The sequence below is a fragment of the Euprymna scolopes genome, chromosome 26, assembly GCF_053919585.1.
Source record: "Euprymna scolopes isolate OS-2025 chromosome 26, ASM5391958v1, whole genome shotgun sequence".
NCBI lineage: Eukaryota > Metazoa > Mollusca > Cephalopoda > Sepiida > Sepiolidae > Euprymna > Euprymna scolopes.
In genome coordinates this window covers 84,277,545-84,300,044 of record NC_136507.1, presented here as the reverse complement: position 1 = coordinate 84,300,044, position 22,500 = coordinate 84,277,545, and the positions used below count along the sequence as shown (strand labels likewise).

The 22,500-nt window shown below is 34.3% G+C and overlaps 1 protein-coding gene across 1 annotated transcript in view; it reads right to left on the bottom strand.

Moving 5' to 3' along the window:
- Positions 1-22,500, bottom strand: part of LOC145248238 (uncharacterized) — a 421,957-nt gene that overhangs the window by 8,046 nt on the left and 391,411 nt on the right. The window lies entirely within an intron of this gene.

Below are 22,500 nucleotides of genomic sequence, written 5' to 3'. Positions count from 1 at the left end.
TTTTTGCTATTCAAGTGAAGTGCCCTAGCGGGTAATACTGATGGGGTTGAGCATGCAATGTTTTTGTAAATTCACATGCGATTCTGGGTCAGCAAGTATCTGTCAGCAAGAAAATACGGCATTCAACGTCTAGTACAGCAAAATATGACCAATATTGTAATGATTGAACTCAACGCCGCTTAACTAAAATGATTACCCGAAACTGCTGTATAAACACGATACATGATGATGTCATTACCTAAAATATTAAAAAATCAAGCAGGACCTGTGGAAATATATTTAATCAACAATATGTTTGATGAAGCTAATATTTTTCAGGATATTGCAAAAAAATAATAATTCCTGCTCTTTACGATGGAGTAGCCAGAGTCTTCTGCAAAAATGTGTAAACAACACACATTATATAGGAAAATATGTATAAAACAGAGCAGAATAATAAAATTATCGCCCTATGAAAGAGGGCATGAATCTATTTCCGTTTGAGGAAAACTGGTTTCCTTTTTTGTTGTTGTCGCAGACCATCTATTAGTTGGCCAGTTGTGTACGAATCCCAACAGTGGTAGGAGCCTTCTATCATGCCTAAAAGTGTCACAATGTTCAACGAGCGATATCAGAGATGCACCACTGTACTACTTATGCTTTCTACCGATTCAAGTTCTGACAACATGTCCCTTCCCAACAACCTGTAAATGAACTGTTGGATTTACATGAATAACAGCGGCGTGCCCAGGCGGATGAAAACAAAGTTTCTGGAAACGGTTATGGCCTTTGATGTCGTGAACAACAAAGTGTACGCGGATGTGCTGAAGTGTGTGGTGATCCTCTGGTGCCATCAGGTGGCCGCTGGCAGACCCTGGGTATGGCTGTAGGATTCTGCGTCAGCTCACAAGTCCAAAGAGACCCAAACTTTCCTTCAGAGGAGTTCTCCGTTTCTACCCTTCTTTCACTGGCTCCCCTCCTCTCTTTACCTGAACACGCTGGACAACTTCTATGGTAAGAACATCATCAACATGGCCACCCACAATACCAAAGCCAGCTTGATCACAACCATCTGCCGAGTATTCACTGAGCTCCCATCGGCGTTTGTGGAAAAGACATACTCCCAGTTCCGCACTCGTATCGAAGAAGTGGTTTAGTCTCAATGCAGCTACATTGAATAGATGCCAGCTCTACTGCATAATCAAATTACCTGAATTGATTTTTCTTTAATAAAAGTTTTAAAATAAAGCTGTAATGATGTTTTCTTTAGGTCGACACTTTTTTATCGTTCCACCCTGTAGTATAGATACGAAACTTATTTTTCATTCTAATTTGCATGTATACTTGTGACGTATACTGATGCACGGATGTAAATCAGATAGACACGCCAAGAAAAGAAAAGCACATTTAATCTAAATGCCTACTTAGGTAATAGAAAATACTATAAAAAAAAACTGGAAATTTCACGGAATGAGAAATATATTTAATCAAAAAATATTTTTTCTAAAAGCGCATATATTTCTGCATAGCGCCAAAATTTAGTTTACTGGACAGAAAAAATAAACTAATTATACGCAGCTAATATATATATATATATATATATATATATATATATATATATATATATATATATATGATTGCAACGTCTTGTCAGACGAGTGCCACTCCCTCAGACATTTAAAATTCATGAGCCCAAATGCCTGAGGGAGTATCTATACAAAGATGATGTTAAAGCTTTGTACGACAGCTAAGTCTCTCTCTCGGTTCAAAATGTTGAGATCCAGCAACAAGCAAGAGCAAGATAGCCAGCAACAAATTAAACTGCAGACCAGCTTAATGCGGGTACTGGTCTTCCGCTTTATGGGTTTTTAAATCAGAGATTTGCTTCTCCTAGAAAGGTTGCCTTTACCACGGCTTACGGGAGCCCTCTCCACCCCAATACACATATACACACACACACAAATATACACGTATATTTACATATATATACATGTATATATATATATATATATATATATATATATATATATATATATATATATACAACATCTTCATGACCTCATTGCATTTCATCAAATATAGAACTGAATCGAATTAAATAAATTAATAAGTACTAGTACATATTCAGAAAGTAATATTGTGCTACATAGTTCAATACAAATAATAAAATCAGATTTATATAGACAATCTTTAATGTATTCCTTATGCCTTGCACCCCTTGGTAGACAATGTTCTTCACTTGGTTTTCCCTGTTCTTTTTGAATATTGACTTTTTATGTAAGCTATCGCTGACTTCTTTCTTCCGTAAAAACAATGCTGCATGCTGAAATTAATGCTCGTTCCTTTCTAAAATTATTCAACAATTATGTTATATTAGTATAATGATATTCGAAAAAGGGGTGCATCAAAGGAAGATCACTCTTGTATTCTTGTCTAGGGTTGATAGACTGACCTTTTTCAACACGAAATTATTCTAAATTTACCCGGCCCTGTCGGTGGGGCATTAGAATACACCGACTGCCCCCCCTGCAGAGGGTAAAAGTCCCTCAATGGGGGTCCTGGATATGACCTTAAACTATATCCAGTGGTGAGGCCCCAGCTTGCGGGCTTTGGGGAGTGTGGAGCCACCATTAAATTACCATTGCTCCCAGGTCCACTCTGACCCAGAGTGGTAGTACCCGTTAGGGTTCCAACGATGGGTTGAATAGAAACCGACTTGAAAACAACAAATATATTCTATTAAAAATATTTTCTTCAAAATCTTTGGATTCGGCATTAAATAACCCGAAAAGGGTTGATATGCCGTAAAACAAAAACAACCAACCAACCAAATCTAAATTTACCTTTTCAAATCAAGTTGAACTTCAAACGTTGTATTTGCTTTTTTTTCATACCGTAACATACGGACTAACAAACGAAGGAACAAGTAGGATATTATATCTATATATCTATAACAGTGAAATTATCTGTCTGTGTGTATGTTTGTCTGTGTGTTTCCCTACTAAACTACTTTGTCAATTTTCAGTCTACAGATTCGAGATTTGACATAAGAGGTATTGAAATTTAGAAAAATCTTTTTAATACGTTTTCGGCCTGAAATTTGGCTGTTAAGGGGTCAAAATTAAACGATTTAATCTTTGAAATCTCTACCAAACTCTTCCGCGCGTTTTGTGTCTAAACCTCCCACAATACCAAGATTGAGATTTTAGATGTAGGTCACTTGGACATGGATCACACTTTTTAATTTGATTTGAGCCCAAAGCAATAAATGTTAAGGGGTCAAAATTGGGGACAATTTTTTTTTAAATTTGAACCCTGCGTCTCTACAAAATTACTCGGCTAATGTATTTGAAATTTTACATAAAGTTTACTCCAAAATAGGGCAAGCTTTTTCATCGGTTCTTGGCCTAAAATGTGGCTTCCAAAGGGTAAAAGTTTAAAACAGTTGACCTTTGCGGTGTCTAGCAAACTATTCAGCCAATTTTGGGTCTAAACATTTGAAAATTTTCATAAAGGGTCTTCCGCCGTGCAGAAAGCTTTTTTAATAAGTTTTTGGTTGGAAATTTGGCTGCGTAGAAATAAAAGTTGACAGAGGTGACCTTTGCAGACTCTACTAAACTCCTCTGCCAATTTTGGGTCTAAAGACTTGACATTTTAGATGTAGGTTACCTTGACATGAGTCAAACACATAGGGTTCGAGCAAAGCCGGGAAGAACTGCTAGTAGATTTATATTTGCAACCCCCCCCCCCCAAAAAAAAATGCAGACTTTTTTTTAAAATTGAATAAAATCATTTATAATTGTTTTTATATGCTGAAAGTTTTTAAATTAAATGTGCCTTCTTTGAAACCTGACGTTTTCTTCTTTCGTCATTTTGATGGTATTAATTTCATAGTTTTTAACAGTACAACATACTATGGACTACGTTGGAATCAAGCAACGACTTTGAACCAGCACAACCAGAGGACGATCACAACTTATGCAATGAATGCATCCAGACGGATGTTCACAGGAAAATACTTCTGATTATCATTCAAGCCATTCGTTACAACGAAACTCCAGATCTGTAATAGAATTATTCATATTCAATATTATAGAAACAAAGTCAATAGCTATTTTTGCGAAAAAGAAAATAAATAACTTTTTCCCTAGACATGTGCTGTGAAGATGTTCGATTATATTTCGTCATCGACATCATCATATTTTTTTCACAGACCACCTGCTTCCAGTCTTAGACAAAAGGTTGGCGTCACAAAGGAAGTAGAACTCTTTAATCCAGTGAGTAGAGAATGGTTAACACATCAGCGACTTTCATTGGAACGTCATCTGCTCAGTTGTAAGATTCGTTAGCGTGCGATTTGCGCTTCTGTTTAGCATCTAATTCTACATGCTAGAATGAAGCAAGTATAAAAAAATGATCGAAGATTAGATTTAAAAAAAAAAACGCGATTGCATATTGATATTTGCAGGATTTACACCGATCTTTCTTTCTCTATCTCGCTCCCTTTTTCTGTCTATCTAGCTATCTATATAAAGAAAATATATTTTCTTAAAATGGATATATTTCTGGATAACATAAAAATGTAATTTACTGTACAGAAAAAAACAAACTAATGATACGCAGCATATATATATATATATATATATATATATATATATATATATATATTCTCATGGAAGCTATATATGTCTGCTAATTTTAACTATGTGACAATATATATATATATATATATATATATATATATATATCCATGGTCCCATTGCATTTTAAATATAGAACTGCATCGAATGAAATAAATTAATAAGTACTATTAAATATTCAGAAAGTAATATTGTCGTACATAGTTCAATACAAATAACAAAATCACATTTAAATAGACAATTTTTAATGTTCTCCTTATGCCTTACACCCTTGGCAGACGATTGTAGATCTTTGTTTCTCTTTCTATCTCGCTTCTCTTTCTTTCTTTCTTTTTATCTATCTATCTATCTATCTATCTATCTATCGATATAAATAAAACAGTAATGGTACGTGTGTGTAAATATTTAACATGTAAACTCTTACCATACTTAGTACCTGTTAGGGTTCCAACGATGGGTTGAATAGAAACCGACTTGAAAACAACAAATATATTCTATTAAAAATATTTTCTTCAAAATCTTTGGATTCGGCATTAAATAACCCGAAAAGGGTTGATATGCCGTAAAACAAAAACAACCAACCAACCAAATCTAAATTTACCTTTTCAAATCAAGTTGAACTTCAAACGTTGTATTTGCTTTTTTTTCATACCGTAACATACGGACTAACAAAGGAAGGAACAAGTAGGATATTATATCTATATATCTATAACAGTGAAATTATCTGTCTGTGTGTATGTTTGTCTGTGTGTTTCCCTACTAAACTACTTTGTCAATTTTCAGTCTACAGATTCGAGATTTGACATAAGAGGTATTGAAATTTAGAAAAATCTTTTTAATACGTTTTCGGCCTGAAATTTGGCTGTTAAGGGGTCAAAATTAAACGATTTAATCTTTGAAATCTCTACCAAACTCTTCCGCGCGTTTTGTGTCTAAACCTCCCACAATACCAAGATTGAGATTTTAGATGTAGGTCACTTGGACATGGATCACACTTTTTAATTTGATTTGAGCCCAAAGCAATAAATGTTAAGGGGTCAAAATTGGGGACAATTTTTTTTTAAATTTGAACCCTGCGTCTCTACAAAATTACTCGGCTAATGTATTTGAAATTTTACATAAAGTTTACTCCAAAATAGGGCAAGCTTTTTCATCGGTTCTTGGCCGAAAATTTGGCTTCCAAAGGGTAAAAGTTTAAAAGAGTTGACCTTTGCGGTGTCTCGCAAACTATTCAGCCAATTTTGGGTCTAAACACTTGAAAATTTTCATAAAGGGTCTTCCGCCGTGCAGAAAGCTTTTTTAATAAGTTTTTGGTTGGAAATTTGGCTGCGTAGAAATAAAAGTTGACAGAGGTGATCTTTGCAGACTCTACTAAACTCCTCTGCCAATTTTGGGTCTAAATACTTGACATTTTAGATGTTGGTTACCTTGACATGAGTCAAACACATAGGGTTCGAGGAAAGCCGGGAAGAACTGCTAGTAGATTTATATTTGCAACCCCCCCCCCAAAAAAAAATGAAGACTTTTTTTAAAATTGAATAAAATCATTTATAATTGTTTTTATATGCTGAAAGTTTTTAAATTAAATGTGCCTTCTTTGAAACCTGACGTTTTCTTCTTTCGTCATTTTGATGGTATTAATTTCATAGTTTTTAACAGTACAACATACTATGGACTACGTTGGAATCAAGCAACGACTTTGAACCAGCACAACCAGAGGACGATCACAACTTATGCAATGAATGCATCCAGACGGATGTTCACAGGAAAATACTTCTGATTATCATTCAAGCCATTCGTTACAACGAAACTCCAGATCTGTAATAGAATTATTCATATTCAATATTATAGAAACAAAGTCAATAGCTATTTTTGCGAAAAAGAAAAAAAATAACTTTTTTCCCTAGACATGTGCTGTGAAGATGCTCGATTATATTTCGTCATCGACATCATCATATTTTTTTCACAGACCACCTGCTTCCAGTCTTAGACAAAAGGTTGGCGTCACAAAGGAAGTAGAACTCTTTAATCCAGTGAGTAGAGAATGGTTAACACATCAGCGACTTTCATTGGAACGTCATCTGCTCAGTTGTAAGATTCGTTAGCGTGCGATTTGCGCTTCTGTTTAGTATCTAATTCTACATGCTAGAATGAAGCAAGTATAAAAAAAATGATCGAAGATTAGATTAAAAAAAAAAAACGCGATTGCATATTGATATTTGCAGGATTTACACCGATCTTTCTTTTTCTATCTCGCTCCCTTTTTCTGTCTATCTAGCTATCTATATAAAGAAAATATATTTTCTTTAAATGGATATATTTCTGGATAACATAAAATGTAATTTACTGTACAGAAAAAAAAACTAATGATACGCAGCATATATATATATATATATATATATATATATATATATATATTCATTAGGAAGCTTATATATGTCTGCTAATTTTAACTATGTGACAATATATATATATATATATATATATATATATATATATATATATATATCCATGACCCCATTGCATTTTAAGAAAATATATTTTCTTAAAATGGATATATTTCTGGATAACATAAAAATGTAATTTACTGTACAGAAAAAAACAAACTAATGATACGCAGCATATATATATATATATATATATATATATATATATATATATATATATATATATTCTCATGGAAGCTTATATATGTCTGCTAATTTTAACTATGTGACAATATATATATATATATATATATATATATATATATATATATATATATCCATGGTCCCATTGCATTTTAAATATAGAACTGCATCGAATGAAATAAATTAATAAGTACTATTAAATATTCAGAAAGTAATATTGTCGTACATAGTTCAATACAAATAACAAAATCACATTTAAATAGACAATTTTTAATGTTCTCCTTATGCCTTACACCCTTGGCAGACGATGGTAGATCTTTGTTTCTCTTTCTATCTCGCTTCTCTTTCTTTCTTTCGTTCTTTTTATCTATCTATTTATCTATCTATCTATCTATCTATCGATATAAATAAAACAGTAATGGTACGTGTGTGTAAATATTTAACATGTAAACTCTTACCATACTGCTCACATTACACTTAAATTACCCAAGCAATAAATGGATGGAATACTGTTGCCATATCTGGGCAGGAGCTGCTAACAACAGCCTATCCCGCCTTGACAGAGTACAAAATAGACTTCGTGGCTTAGTGGGGGATGCCCTTTTCTTTACCCTGCAACCTCTCTCCCACAGAAGAGACGTTGCGAGCCTATCCTTGTTTTATCGTTATTTCGTCTGAACTCCAATCTCTGGTCCCCCCTCTACAATCTTTCATAAAAACACCCGTCTAGCTGAATCCACTGTGAAAAATTTCCCCCACTCTATATATGTGCCTAAATCAAAACGTGGATTCCATGAACAAAGCTTCTTTCTTAGAACTGCACGCCTGTGGAACTCTGTTCCGTCTGCCTGCTTCCCACCGGACTACAACTTGGATGTGTTCAAGTCCAACGTTAACAAATTCCTAATGAACCGCCCCCTTAAGTAAACACTTCATCAAATCTCCACACTAACGTAATGTACTTGCAATAACCCTTATCCCTGAGTGGCTTCCGGGCCTTGATAAGTGGTGATCACTGTGTAAAAAAAAATAAAAATAACAGGAAATAGTAATTATACACCAAGCATGGTTATAATGAGTAAGATTTTTGGTTGGGTTTATGAATAAAGCATATAGATATATCGGCATGTTGATATGCGAAATGTTTTTTTTTTAACTAGTCGACATGTTTATACTTTTTTCTACGCATGAACAAATAACATTTATTATTTCAAGTGTCTTAATATTTGCACTTTATTGTCTTTGTCTCGATACCAAAGTCGGTAGTGCATGCGGCTAGGACGCGAAATGGTTTAGTTTCGAGTCTAGCTTATTCATTTTTAAAAAGTTTTGCCAACATATTTTTGTGTCAATAAATGCGAATATCAGCACGATTTTAAATTTATTTAAATGTAGAATTAAAAGCAATATCATATTAGTATATAGAGACTCGCATTATATTTTGAAAGCGGAAGGACTAAAAGATAAAAGATAACATTAAAAGAGAGGTTTAGTGCTACTGGCGAGACCTCTATAAAATAAAACGCACCTACTGCTCCTACCTCATGAGGAATACGAAAAAAAAAGCCATTATGAATTAATGTTTTGTTTTATCAATAAGAGTGATATTTATGAGGACGGAATATTCACGTATATCAAATACAACATGTCAACGCCGCGTACTTTGACTAGTCTATCTCTAAAACAAGTGCGTCCATGACTCGCGGCAACAAGCGAAATATAATAAATGGCGCCATACATAAGATGAAGTGAATACGTTGTTTATCTTTCTTAAATGAATGCTATCGATAAATGACGTTACATTGTATTTCCTCGACAGATTGATTCCTTTTTTTTTTTTTTTTTTTTTTTTTTGTCTTTTTACTTGTAGGTAACCTAGATAACCGCTTATGAAGGCCCGGGAAGCACTCTATGATAAGGGTTTATAAGTTTTAGGTAGATGCTGAAACATGATCAGTAATGATGAAACTTGGGTATGACTTAATTATTTAAGGGGGCGGGTCAACAAGAACTTATTTAGATTAGATTCGAAAACTACTATTTTGTAGTCTGATTAAAGCAACCAAAAAGTATTTTGTTCCAGAGAAGGACAATCATAACAACCTATGATTATAGAATTTTCGTTTAGTTTTAGACACAAACAGGAAATTAAAAGAATTGTTGACTGCTGTTATTACTAGAGAAGTGTCCAAAATACCGCGAAGAAGGCGTAGTACATAAAAGGCCTGTTTTCGTAATTAACTAACCAAAACCATTATTTCAAAGTTTAGATTAACATTTCACAATTAACCTTTTAGAAAAGCGTAATTTTTTTTAATTTAGCAACGTTTCTCACACGTGAGCATAATCCCGCACGCGGCATATTTTACACATACGCAAAAAAAAAAAATATATATATAAAAGGATATATGCCTGTTAGTCTGTCTGCATATTTTCAAACCTTATCTCTTCCGAAACTAAAAGTCCTAGAGTGGTGCTAGGGGCCCGCAAATAATTGCATATTTTACGGACCGTTTCTTACAGGACTTTAGCCGGTTAAAATTGGTTTTAATGGATTAAAACTAAGTAAAAATTGAAAAAAATCTTTAAACATTTAGTAAATTCATCTTATTTTATGTTTAATTTTTAATCAGTTCATATACGTGTGACGTTGGTAAAGTGGTAACGCCATCAGCTTTGAATGCTTAAGTTATGCTATCGGTTTCGAATCCAGCTGATGGAACCAAATACTTTTTTTTTTTTAAATCACGACTCTATAATAATATATACGAAATCTGGACAAAGTAAAATATCATATTTAAGCGTATTTTACGCCCGTGTAAAGCCTAGTGGCTCCTCCCTCCGCTAGTATATATATATATATATATATATATATATATATATATATATATATATATATATATATATATATATATATACTAGAATTTCAGCCCGGCGTTGCCTTGGTATTTGGAGGTGTATGTTGAGCAAAAAAAGAAAAAGCGGTCAATTTTTTAAAACTTTGACTCCTATTATGACCCCTTAAACTTTATTGTCTTGGGCTCAAATTACGTTATTAAGTTAGATCCATGTTCATCGAACCTATATCTAAAATTTCAAGTGTTTAGACTAAAAAATGTCGGAGGAGTTTGGTAGAGTTCTCAAAAGTCAAATCGCCAAATTTCTGGCCGACATCCGATCACATCGATTTTCCAAAATCTCAGTATTCTGTATATAAAATTTCGAGTCTGTAGACTTAAAATTAACAGAGTTATTGCGTATGGAAATGTATACACACACACAGACACTTTCACTTATATATATATATATATATATATATATATATATATATATATATATATATATATGTTGTCACAAAGTTAAAATTAGCAGACATATGTAAGCTTCCTGATGACAACTGGTAGAATTTGCTCGAAAATTCTCGTAAAAGAAATGGAACTAAAAGACACCCACGAAACGTATATACAGCAATTTACACAAAGTATGTAGTTGAAAAGTCCTAATAAAATTTATATAAATTTACTGTTGTTATCTTATATAAAAACCTACCTGAGAAAAAGCACAAATAGAACATGTTCAGAACTAGTTCCCACGAGAAAACAATATTCACATTGGCCTATCATTTTTCGTGTACATAACACGCCGAAGCACGTGCGGCTTGATAACGCATTGTATCAAGGGATATCATGCTATATGTAATCGAATATTCTACATGAAGCTTCATTTATAAGAAGTATGCCTATTCATTCAAAAGATAAACAACAAGGTTTTACGAAAGGCGGGCAAAAACACGTGTGATGTTAACATCCAGATGTAACGCTGTACATGTTTACACAGGTAGACCCAACACGTTGTAGCAGAGTACACCGCAGGGAATATAGGACAAGTAATACACTGATTTCGTTTATTTTATAAAAAAGACACATTATTTCCGGATACTTCCCCGAAGGAAACGCGATTGTGCTCCATATACCTTACCTATGACCCTTGGAACGTCATCCACGTCTCTAACGTGATCGTCTTCTCTAACGTGCTCGCTCTCCTTTTTATAGTAGGTTTTCTTTTTCCTTGCTGTGACGTGATTCCGCATACGGATTAGCATTGTATTAGCTGTCACACGCGCGAATGCACTCTGTTACACGGATAATAATATATAATAGCATTGTGTTCCGTTATAGTAAGTTCCTTAAAGACGGATAGCTAGAACAGCTTCACAAATTTTTTGAAGAGCACTGTTTATGCAAGATGTCCAAAAAGTGACTTAGGCGTTTGGAACTTAAATAGATTATTTCTGTAATTGTAGCACGTTGGGAAGTTTTGTAAAAAAAAAAATACGAAATTCAAACAATTTTTATTTATCGTAAATAATGTCTTTTAAATGTTGCCCATTTTCAGATTTGCATATTTGTGCTCTTTCTAAAAAATTATCCATGACAGATTGCAGAATCACTTGATTACGATTTGATTCTATTATTTCGTCCTCGAGATGGCAGACAAAAAAACGTCAAAGAGCACAAATATTCTTCGTATTTGAAAATGGGCAACATTTAAAAGACATTATTTATGATAAATAAAGATTGTTTGAATTTTCTATTGATGTTTTCCATTTCGCATTGTGTTAAAATTGCAGAAAGATATCATAAAAAAGAAAGAATCTATTTAAGTTCGAAATCCTCCACTAACTTTTTGGACACCCTATATATCGTTCTTTTTTCTTGTCAGTTGATTTTACTATATTTTTGTGAGAAATGCTTCAGGAATAGGCGATATTTCCATATATGTTTGTGTAACTTATAATCTCTGAACAATCTAGGCTACTGATGCTTAATCCGTTTGTGGCACACCATATAGATCATGAAGTTCATTATATCGCAATATTATTTATGTTCTTGTCCGCAAGATACGTCATTGACATTAAATATTACAATCAATGTCTGTGTAGTATTAATACTACGTAGACTATCAGTAAAGTTATACAATCTCAAATTTATGGAAACATAATTATGTAGAACTAGCAGGGTGGCCTGGCGTTGCCTGTGATTGAATAATGTTCGACGAATGTTTCAGGCTTCCATATTTTTATTGTCATTGAAATCGATAAAGTAACCAATTTTTCAATCAAATTGATATATTGCCTGTTTTAATTAGGAACCCATCACGATGCACATGAAGGAAATTTTACATGCCTCTCGCAGTGACTAATTTCACAATATATAATAGTCTATATTGCAATGTGGAGCACCTACTGTTGCTCATATAAAATTGTTTTTATATATAGTGGCTTTCATTAAAGTTTAACATGAAAGTCAAGTATTATGCTTCGATTGTGCCCTAAAGAGAAACATTCATTTCGAACGCGCCTTTGTTATATCAAAGAATCTACTATTTATTTTATACTAGCCTGGGTGCCCGGCGTTTCCTGGATGTTTGACGGTGTGTGTTGAGCAAAAAAAACGTTGTAGTAGGCAAGCAGGCTCGAACCCGTGACGCGAAGGCGAAAAAAAAAAAAGAGGACGTGTGTGTAAAGGTCTTGGTTGAGCCAAAACAAACAAATAAATAGGAAACTTACGAGCACAAAAAAAAATAGGAGTAGTAAGCAGGCTCAAACCTGTATCACGCCAGAGGAAGAAGAAGTGAAAAAAAACTGTCTTACCGACTGCTAACTGTGGTTGTGACGTCACGGGCGGTCGAAATAACGCCTTTTATGCGAGGAAGCGGGGGTTGAATGACTTGTAAAAAATTTCAGCGAAAAAAAAAACGACCCTCCCTGGACAAAAGTGCGCAGTTGAGAGTGAAGGAATAAATGTTTTCGGCCAATTTTTCGATATTTGGTTTCTGAAGGGTCAAGCTTCAAAATTATATGGATCTCATGAAAATCTGTCGCTTCTGTCGAAAATTTTCGGGGGACATACAAACATACATACGTATATACATTTAAACAGATTTTTGTCTTTATATGATAGAAGTTGCCTAGCATTATTGGTCGTGCGGCTATAATGGCTTAAATTTAAGTTTAAAATGAAAAGTTAAATATAAGTGTGAAATTGGTCTTTAAACAGAAACTTCATTTCGAACCGTTTCTGCCATATAAAAGAACCTCCTCTTAGTTTTGTATGTTGCGCCTTCGGCTTGTATGGTAAAAACACTTCTCGAATGCACTTGTGGTGTTAAGCTTTGTAAGATGTTAACTTTGGTCCAAATCGTCTGTTTCTTCTTTCATCGGATTATTTCGATTATCGATTATCGATACTTATAGGAGACATTTGGATAAAAACCTATCTAAGAACTTTGAAACGCACATAATATACCTTCCTGTGAAATTTCATAAAAATGGACCCAACCGTTTTTAGGTCCATGGGGAACGAACTCAAAGACAAAAAAATGTTCCTTTTATATAATAGATAGATAGATAGATAGATAGATAGATAGATAGATAATATTTAGCCATTTGTTTCAAGTGTCTGCTTTAATAAGTCAACTAAGAAAGTACATTATTTTAAATTGTTTGAATTTGGATAATGAAGATTATGATATATACATTTTGTAGAAATCGCTCCAGACAAGACATAAAGCAACTTGGGGTAATAAGCAACAATAAACGAAGTATGATCGTCTTAAAGACACCAGATGCCTATTTATCCTAGTCTGTTAAAGATGGAGGTCATGTACGAATAAAACAATCACCGATAAGAGAGTTTTAACGTGCGGCAGTTCTTAGAAAATGTCTACTAGAATAATAATCTGTATTTCAATAGGATATCAAAGCAGCACATTTCTGCAGACTAACGGGTCAGACGAGCTAGGACTAAAGAATTAGGAAATAGATAAGGTAATTCTGAATAACACGACATGATAGTATCAATGGAAAAGACTGGGACTAGCAACATCACGCCCATGAGATGGTTGGTTGTTTTCGTTTTACGGCATATCAACCCTTTTCAGGTCATTTAATGCCGAATCCAAAGATTTTGAAGACATTTTTTAATAGAATATATTTGTTGTTTTCAAGTCGGTTTCTATTTAACCCATAGTTCGGACCCTAACAGGTACTACCACTCCGGGTCAGAGTGGACCTGGGAGCAATGGGAATTAAAAGGTGGCTCCAAACTCCCCAAAGCCCACAAGCAGGGGGCTCACCACTGGGTATAGTTTAAGGTCATATCCAGGACAACGCCCATGAGAGAGCTGATATTTTTCAGAATATAAACAAGTACCCGAAAATATGACAGGGATTCATCACTCCAAAGTACTCCACAAAATTTATTTTAGTGAATCTGTAGAGATGGGAGGAAAAAGTGATATGATTGCTATGGACAACCGACTTTTGAAAAGCATAAACAGCAATGGATCTATTATATGAATTTGAAGAAAGATTTTATGTGAGAAAAAAAAAGCAAATGGTTTCAAAGTGCATTTCTCTTCAAGAACTTTATAAGAGTGGAAAAGGACAGCCTTTGAATAAATAGCCATGAACTGAGTGTTAAAAGGTTCGAACAAAGCAAATCGAACCCATATGAACTTTTAGATCAGCCGTATTTTTTTATTTGCTTCTAGAGAGATGAGCAGCAAGAATTGCCAGAAGAGAACGTGGCATCACCAGCGTAGATGTTAATCTTGTGAATAATATTCTCGGCCATATTATTGATATGGAGATTAGAAACAGCGAGAAGAAAGAACTTTGCATTTGCCAAGCATAAACTTAGATAAGACAAAGAAAGATTGAACACTTGTTTTGTTTTTTATATATTTTTGATTTGCCTCAAGTGAATCTTATGACAAATACGAGAGCCCTGGGTACAAATTAAACAAATGGACATTTTTTTTTCGTTTCCATGTTTTCATATGTGTGTTAGATTATGGTTCGTTGGTTGTTTTTGTTTTACGGCATATCAACTATTAAATGCCGAATCCAAAGATTTTGAAGAAAAAATTTTTTTTATAGAATATATTTGTTCTTTTCAAGTCGGTTTCTATTTAACCCATAGTTGGGAACCTAACATGTACTACCACTCCGGGTAAGAGTGGACCTGGGAGCAATGGCAATTAAAGGGTGGCTCCACACTCCCCAAAGCCCGCCATCTGGGTCCTCAACACTGGATATAGTTTAAGGTCATATCCAGGACCTTCTTTTGGATCAGGATATTGCATGTATGTATATATATATATATATATATTACAAAGGAACCCCTACTTATCAAGGCCAAGAGGCCACTCGAGGATTATGGTTAACGAGTGTACAGTGGTCAAATCTACAATATAGTAATCGCTAGAATTGTAAATTTGGTAAATTGGATTACTTAAGAAGAACAGCTCATCAAAAACTTGTTTACATTGGACTTGAAGACAGCCAGATTGTAGTCAGCTGAAAAGCAGGTCAACGGAAGCGAGTTCCACAGGTGCGCAGTTCTTAGAAATGAGCTTTATTCATGGAATGTACGTTTAGGTTTAGGCACAGATAAAAGAATGGGGGAAATTATTGATAATGTTTACAGTGAAACGAGTGTTTCTCGTGAAAATTTGGCAAGGCAGGACGATAGATTGGGGCTCAGACGAGCACTCTCCATGAAAATAATGATAAAACAGAGACAGGCTCGCAACGTCTCTTCTGTGAGCAATAGGTTGCAGGGAAGAGAAAAGGGCATTTCCTACTAGACTACGAAGTCTATTTTAGAATTACTCAATAAACACATTTAAGACACTAAAATATGACAAAAGATATAATCACGTCGGTTTCGTTTAGACTATCGAAGTTAAGCATGATTGAGCAGTATTAAAATGGGTAACAATTTATAAATACCAGATAGTGTATGTTCTCTCTGCTTATATAGGCGTTTTTCCAGTCATCCTGGACTTCTCGATGCCACTGCAATCAGGCAGTTCCGATCCAGAAGAGGTGTGCTTGATGATTGTGCAAACCTTGCTTCATAATTACACGCATGGGCATTCTTACAGCGGGTATCCATTGTCTTTTGGGATAGATGGCTTGCCATCCATGTCAGTTGATATAAAAACGTGAGTATCGAGAAACCGGTTGCATGAGAAAAAACACAGTGAAAAACAGTTTGAAAAAAAAAACTGCCAGAAAAAGTCGAGTATACTACATTGAAAACATACGTGTATTTCATTGCCTAGGCTTAAAATAGTATTTTAGACCTTGATAGTGTATAGAATAGTTGCACTAACTAACAGATTTATAGGTTATTAGCGGGGGTGGTTTATCCCGGTAGTAAAATACGCATAAATAGGATACTTTAATTATCTAGATTTCGTATATATTATTATAGAGTCGTGATTCAAAAGTTTTTAAAAAAGTACTTGGGTAACCGCTCATTGAATAAAAAAGGCAGTTAAATCCTAATCCAGAGATTCTGCAATCCGTCACGAATAATGAGATAAACGTTTTCTCATAAAAAATGAATTATTTAAATTAATTAATTATACGCTTCGCAAGTGTCTTTTAGTTCCATTTCTTTTACGAGAATTTTCGAGTAAATTCTCCCAATCGTCACCAGGAGGCTTATATATGCCTGCTTAGTTTTAACTATGTGACAATATATATATATATATATATATATATATATATATAATTACTTAATTTACTCACATAAAATTAATATACGAAAGTATAGATTTATGCGTAAACTTTAAGTATTTACTTCAAAAGTTCTCAATACATAGGTAGAGCTAGTTAGTAAGTTAAAAAATGAATAGGGCGATTAATATACACTGAATATTCCGCGTTTCCTCCACTCTAGGACTCTTCAGGCTTATATAAGCCTGAAGAGTCCTAGAGTGGATGAAACGCGGGATATTCAGTGTAGTTTAATCGCCATATACATTTTTTAACTTACTATATATATATATATATATATATATATATATATATATATATATATATATATATATACTAGTGAAGGGGGCACTAGGCTTTGCCCGGGCGTAAAATACGCTTAAATATGATATTTTATTTGTCCAAATTTCGTATATATTATTATAGAGGCGTGATTTAAAAAATTAAAAAAAGTTATTGAGTGCCATTAGCTAAAATCGAAACCGAAAGCAAAGCTACAGCATTCAAAGCTGGCGACGTTCTTACTGTACCAAGTTTCCATAAACTACTTAAATATAAACTAAAATTAATGTACAAAATTTATAACGATTCTTTCAACTACGACCCATTTTTAACCCATTAAAGCTATTTAACCGGCTAAAGACCCATAAAATAATGGTCCATAACAGATCCAATCACTTGAAGCCCCTAGTGCCGCTCTGCGACTTTTAGTTTCGGTAGAGATAGAGTTTAAAAATATGAAGACAGACAGACAGACATAAAGCAGACAGACATAGTTTTATAAATTTAATTAAAAAAAAGTTGTCGACCATAGTTGAGGGCGATATGAGACGCTATTTCAATTGGTTACTATATCAAAGAGTAGAGTAAGACGATGTTCTTTTTTCGAGGGTACTTTATTACACCTTGATCCTCACCTTATTTTGCTAAATGTTCAGCAAGGTTGGACATTAAGCACCATTTTGCAGTCTTTGGTTTTACTTGATCAAGATTAAACTCTGGTTAACTGTTATGTTGTTAGTCTACCGGAAACACTGGAAACCATTGAAATAATCGATTATTGTATGAAATTATAGTAGTCGATTATTGGGGTCGTTGTAACATTGGTAAAAATAGAATGTTATTCCAGAAAAATGATATTTACAGATAAAATTGTTTATGTTAAGATGTTTAATAAATTAAGGAATGTAGAATCTAAAAAAAAAAAATAATTTAACATTGATTGACCTCTAGAGGTCAATTTAAAATGAGGTTGACTTTAGTTATAGTGTTGAAAAAACACGATGATTTAAGAGACTGGAAGCGTGAAAGCAGACGCAGAAGGATTTGGAGTGTGAGATAGATAGATAGATAGATAGATAGATAGATAGATAGATAGATAGAGGAAGAGAGAGAGAGAGATAGAGAATCGAGTTTGTAGGTGATGACTTCCGGTAGTAGGGATAAAAATGCGTTAGTCTAGAACCAACGGAAGCTTTCTAATAGGGAAACATTGGAAATAAAAGTAGCAGAAAAGAAAACGCGAGATTTGTTGATTCATTAGGATGAATTGTCTTTGCAGCTTTCCCCGCTGATCCATCAAACAAGATCATGGATGGATAAGGTATGGTTCTCCGATTGGCCTGATGTTACAATCAAAGAGAAATGTTATTCATCGCTTTTTGTTTCATGTCCGTTGTAAAAATGTTTGTTATCATAATCTTTATGCCAATAGACATTACACTAGTTAGACACGCGTACGTAATATATACACCCGTCCATGTCATACATAACCCCCGACAATACAACTTCTAATACCGTATACATACGGCCATATAGCCCCCCCGACACGCAACACAACCACTTAATTAGTGAACACTCTTGTGCTAAATGGGCCTATTCATCGGTTATCCTCACCTTCCATAACTAAAGGAAATTATTTTTTTAAAAAATAATAATTGTAGGAACAGTAATTATTTAGTTGTTCAAATACTGCAACCGCTGAAATTAAGAAAACACTTCAATGAATAAAGTGTTTATATTAATATAAATATAATTATTTCTGATGTTGCTCCTTCTGCCTTTTTCAGATCATTTAAAACATGCTGGCAATCTAGAATATGATGTAGGTTCAGTTGTGCATTGAGGTACGAAATTGCTACATTTCATCTTATTAAGATTTAACCTGTTTTTCAATCCTTGGTGTATAAATATGTACATTAATTGGACACAAATGCTGTAACAGAGCCGCCAGTGCTGGGAGCAGCAGCAGTCTCATAATATGCAAATGAACAACGGGGCTGCGCGATGTTATGTCAAAACACAGACAAAAACGGACACACGTGGTCGGAGAAGAGGTGTTCGAGATGTGGTGAAAGAATCACGCGTTCCAGACGCGTAGTGGCGTCAGAGAAGAGACTAAAAGCCACACCTTTCCAGAGAAGGAGAAATTAACTGTATAAATATTTAATCAGGCACTACGTTGCTTAACTTCGTTGACGAATGGAGCAGTAGCAGTCGCATAATGTGCAAATGAGCAATTCGGCTGCGCGATGTGACGTCTCAGCACAGATAAAAAGAGCACACATGCTCGGAGAAGAGGTGTCTGAGATGTCGCGAAAGAAGCACATGTTCGAAACGCGTGGCTAGCGTAAGAGCGAAGATGAAATATCACACGCAGCCAGAGAAGGAGGAATTAGCTGTTTAAACATTTAGAAAAAATGCGTTGTTGGAAATAGCAGATATAAAGTTAAAAATAAAAGTGTGTCGACTTTTTTCTTTCTTTCTAGTTCCATTGTCACTGAGTCTACAACGTGTTGGGTCCGTTAAAATATACCAACACCGTTAAAGAAGGCTTACAATATTACAGTGCTGTGATTTCATCAAAGCACATTTTATTAAAGTACTTGCAAAACGGGCACAGAGATACAATATTGCAACGATAGGGCAGAGTTTCCATTGTTATTGACAGTGCAGGACCTGTATTGCTTAGATACTTGTAGTTAGTGTATCAGCCCAGACGTAGAAACAATACCCCGTGCATCTTTATAACTTAAAAAAATAAAAACAAAAATAGTTTTCTGTATAGAAGCGGGTGAAAAACAATATTGGGTGAGACAGGGCGGAAGCAGCTGTCGTTTTCGTAATCTATTCTCTGTACTAGGTATAGTGACCAAAATACCACATCATTCTATGGGTAAAACCTACTTATTGTTATCCCCGATGTTTTAATGTTGATTTTCTCTTCAATGAATTATCTCGTCCTATTTTCATTTATGATATTGTTGTTATGCTTTTAGGCATTGTTAACTGATTACTCATTAATACAAAAATATATACGGCATAATCACGTTGTCAAAGTAGTTTCCACGTCTGGACTACTACGCCCACTACAAGTCTCTAATAGGTCCTGCACTGTCAACAAAACTATAACCCCTGTCCCATCACCGCAATGTTGCGTCTCTATGCCTGTTTTCCAAGTATTTTAATAGAATGTGCTTCGATAAACTCATAGCACTGTAACATTGTAAACCTTTTAAACACTGTTGTTATATTTACCCGTACCAACACGTCGTAATGAAAACAGAAAGAAAATAACCCGATCCGCTTTCTTTTTTAACGAAAGCATTTATATATAGTATTTCCAACAACATATTTTTTTTAAATATTTAAACAGTTAATTTCTCCTTCTCTGGCTACGTGTGACATTTCATCTTCGCTCTTACGCCACCCACGCGTCTTTAACACATGCGTCTGTCGCCACGTCTCAGACACCGCTTCTCTGAACACGTGTGTCCTGTTTATCTGTGTTGCGACGTCGCATTGCGCAGGCGAATTGCTCATTTGCATATTACGCGATTGCTACTGCTCCGTTCATCACCAAAGTTAAGCAACGTAGTTCCTGATCAGTATTATAATGCGTGACCATTTGGTTATCTCAGGCGCTGTATGTTTCTCCGCATATTTCGGCGTTGTTTCCAGTCGTCCAGCACTTCTTCTTGCAAATGAACTCAAGCAACGCCAATCCAGGAAAAGTGTGCTTGGAGATTTCGTAACTGTGGCCTCACAATTACACTTGTAGCTGCCCTTACAGAAAGTATCCATTGTCTTTTAGAACTGGACAGAGGCATCGATACAAAAATAAAATAGTAATTGATATACACTGCTTGAAGAATAAGTGCACTTATTGTGTGCTACATTCAGGTTGACACACTAGTTCCCCTTAGATAACCGCAGTTAAGTAACGATGAGCCTGGTCAGTACAATATGGGTGGCCATTTGGGAATGTCGCGCGCTGTATTTAGTAGGATATCGAAACCTCTCTCCAAGACACTCAAAATACTAGCGTCGTCAGCTCCTTTGGAAGAATATGCATGCGACTTTGTATCGCTTATGCATTTGATGTATCAAGAAAAATATTCTTTCCAGGGAAGCTGGTTCAATTCGCCTAAAATATGTGCCCCTTCGGTAAGTGAATACGGAATGCACTTGTGTTGGAACGCTTAATCGGAATCAAAATTGAAAAATCGTAACTTTTGGAAGTATCGGAATCGATATCGAAATTGGAATTTTTTGCCTTTTTTTTCCGATGCCCAAAACGATGTTTTTACTTTTTTTCATTTTTACTTTCGTTAAGAACTTAATTTTCCATTTCTTGTATCAATATTAAATATGATTCATATTTATGCATTTTAAACTACCAGTTAAACTAAAATCTATACTTGCCTACGACCAACAAGTGTATTTTTTCATGTTTCCGCGAATGCATGTACATATTACTTAGGTATTTACAATAATCCGAAGAATCCTGAAGAATAAAACAATAGAGTTTTCTTTTTTTTATTTAAAACGAATCGGTACTTGTAATTGTATCGAATCGCAAATTTAAATCAGAACCGGTATTGATAAAAATATATAGGAATCGTCCCATCACTAAAATACACAGATGAATCTTGAGATTCTTACGTCTTTAACTAGCGTAAAATTAGTAAATTTGTAAGTTTCTCCGTAAATACAGGACATAATTATTTTCAATCCATGAAATGAGATAAAAGTTGAAAATAATAATACGGATTTGTAAAGTACAAAAAAAAAATGACTGCTGTACCATCAGCTCGAATAGATACAAAAATATTAAGCACCAACATCTTAGTCGTTAAAGTGGTTTATATCGACAGATGGGTAGAAAAGTTGAGAATTATGCTACTTTTACGTATGTGGAAACAAAAAAAAAAGAGTTTTAGTATACATAGAGTTGGGAATGCCATTTATTTCAATTTTTAAGGCTAGAACACAGATCTAATATGTTCCATAGATCGAATCCCTTATAAAGACAGGTTCGTGTCCATAGACATGAGAAAGAAGGAGTTTGGTAGAAAGAAAAAAAGATGAGGTTTATACTGCACGCAGATAATTATATATATATATATATATATATATATATATGTATATATATACATATATAGGTATCGTTGAAAAGCTACAATAAACATCCATATGAATACTTTGACCTTAATTGCTGATTTCAAAAGGCGAATAATTAAAAGATGCATCTGCCTTACTTTTAATACTATGTTTGTTTATGGTGTCTTTTACATATATTAAAAACCCTTCCCAATACTTTTGCTGATGAGGAAACTTTTTTGTTTTTTTTAAATACTATATGTAAACATTATTGTCCGTGGCTTAATGTCTACCACAA